General features: G+C 42.4%; 1 non-coding gene across 1 annotated transcript; it reads right to left on the reverse strand.

The window, feature by feature from the left end:
• Positions 1-275: 275 nt before the first annotated feature.
• TRNAA-UGC (transfer RNA alanine (anticodon UGC)) lies at positions 276-347 on the reverse strand. The gene has a single exon. It is a non-coding gene; the product is annotated as a tRNA-Ala (tRNA).
• Between the last annotated feature and the right edge of the window lie 2,373 nt (positions 348-2,720).

Consider the following 2,720-nt stretch of genomic DNA (forward strand, 5'->3'; position numbering starts at 1 on the left):
AACCAACATATACAAGAGAAGTTGAAGGGAGAGCACATAACCCATACTATAAAATTTTATCATTTTTCATCCGATATGTGCTGATGACACTGCCCCCTAGTGTCCAACAGTTACTTAACATCAAATTCTTAAAAGTAAATCTATCTAATATTTAGTGCTGAGTTCTATCTTTGTGTTACATCCACACAGATTTGGTGCACATTTGCGGTGGATTTGTGCACATTTATTAGATTTCTGAATATTTTGGAAGTCATCTGGTTATTTATCACAAAACATGGAGATGCCGGGGATTGATCCCAGGGCCTCATACATGCAAAGCATGCGCTCTACCACTGAGCGACATCCCCTGTATGTGTCCTGTGCTCATATGTGAAACCCTAAGAGTATGTGTACATGTATTTGGATGCAGAAATTTCTGCATCTCTTGGCAGGAAAAACTCAGTGGCAAAAATGCGCATTTCGATGCGTTTTCGATGCGTTTTTCTGTGCTTTTTTTCCTGCATTTTTCTAGCGTTTTTAGACAGCAATAAATGACATGGAGATAGATAATGGAGATAGATTGATTAGATAGATAGACAAATATATTGACCTACAGACGTACAGAGAGACATTTAGAGATAGCGACAGACATATAGACAAATAATTGCACAACCACCCAACATATAATAACTTTGCACCCTGTGGAGCTTTTCAGGCAGCTTTTAACCCCTTAATAACATCTGACGTACTAATACGTGTCTGTGCCCTGGGACTTAAGAGCCAGACCCGTATTAGTACGTCATCGCGATCGCGCGCGCACACAGGCTGTGCGGGCGCGATCGCCGCCGGGTGTCAGCTGATTGTCACAGCTGACACCCGGTACTATGTGCAGGGAGCGGTCTTGCACCGCTCCCAGCACATTAACCCCCGCGATGCTGCGATCGAAGTCGATCGCGGCATTGCGGGGGCAAGGGGAGGTGATCGGCGATACTCACCTCCTCTTCCGGCTTCCAGCGCAGTCTGCAAAGGCTTCCCGGGTGTTGCCATGACGACCCGATGTCGTCATGACAACATCCGGGTCACCAGAGAGCAGGAAGATTGCTTGGACATGCGCAGTGCATCTCCAAGCAATCTTCACACTGTGCACTTCTGACAGCCTTCATGGCATAGGGATGGTGCTCCATTCCTGTGCCAAGCAGGCGATCAGAAAAAAAAAAGTGAAAGTCCCAGAGTGGGACAAAGTAATAAAGTGTATAAACTGTGTGAAAGTGAAAAAAAAAAAAAAAAAATGTGCAAAAATATTATAAAAAAATAAAAAAAATAATACACCAAAAATAAAAATATAATGTACCCATCAATAAATATTATTATAAAAAAAATAAAAAAAAAACAATAAAAGTACACATATTTGGTATCGCCGCGTCCGGAACAACCTGACCTATAAAACTGTCCCACTGGTTAACCCCTTCAGTGAACACGGTAAAAAAAAAAAAAAAAAAAAACGAAGCAAAAAACAATGCTTTATCACCATACCGCCAAACAAAAAGTGGAATAACACGCGATCAAAAAGACGCATATAAATAAAAATGATACCGCTGAAAACGTCATCTCGTCCCGCAAAAAACAAGCCGCCACACAGCTCCATCAGCCGAAAAATAAAAAAGTTATAGCTCTCAGAATAAAGCGATACTAAAAAATATTTTTTTCTATAAAATAGCTTTTATTGTGTATAAGCGCCAAAACATAGAAAAATGATACAAATGTGGTACCGCTGTAAACGTACTGACCCGAAGAGTAAAGCTACCTCATCAATTTTACCACACGCGGAACAGAATAAAAAAAAAAAAAAACAATTCCTGAATTGTTGGTTTTTGTTTATTCTGCCTCCCAAAAATCGGAATAGAAAGCGATCAAAAAATGTCACGTGCCTGAAAATGGCACCAATAACAACGTCAAGTCATCCCGCAAAAAACGAGCCGTCACATGACTGTCTGCCAAAATCTGGAAAAATTATAGCTCTCAAAATATGGCGATGCAAAAACTAGATTTTACAAAAAATGCGTCTTTTAGTGTGTGACAGCTGTCAGTCATAAAAACCACATATGATTCTGGCATTGCTGTAATCGCACCGACCCGAAGAATAAAGTCGTCTAATCACTTATACCGCACAAGGAACGGCGTCAAAAATAAACTCTTGGGTTAGGATTGGGCTAGGGTTAGGGCTGGGTTTGGGGCTAGGGTTGTGCTGGGGCTAGGGTTGTGCTGGGGCTAGGGTTGTGCTGGGGCTAGGGTTGTGCTAGGGTTAGGGTTGTGCTAGGGCTAGGGTTGTGCTAGGGTTAGGGCTGGGGTTGGGATTTTTTTCAAAAGTAAGAAAAAAACATGACGATATGGCGACTAGTGTTGAGAGCAAGTGCTTGCTACTTGAGTTTGCATCGGGTGCTCTGGTATGCATTGAGTATCGTGGGTATTTGAGTGACACGCTCGAGTCTCTGCCCCATATGCTTCGCGGCCAAAAAACTTTACGGGGATTGCCTGCCATGCACGAGCGATCCCCGCATGCTTTTTTTGGGGTGTCTAATAACCGTGAAACATGAGGAGCAGGGACTCGAGCATGTCACTCGAGCACACGCTGTACATGGTGCATACCTGAGTACCCGATGCAAACTCAAGTAGCGAGCACTTGCGCTCAAGAATAATGACAACTTATTCAATATGATGATCTAATGTAAACAAATAATGTG

Source organism: Phyllobates terribilis, unplaced genomic scaffold, assembly GCF_046119375.1.
Source record: "Phyllobates terribilis strain yellow unplaced genomic scaffold, ASM4611937v1 Scaffold_4__5_contigs__length_816908805, whole genome shotgun sequence".
Taxonomy (NCBI): domain Eukaryota; kingdom Metazoa; phylum Chordata; class Amphibia; order Anura; family Dendrobatidae; genus Phyllobates; species Phyllobates terribilis.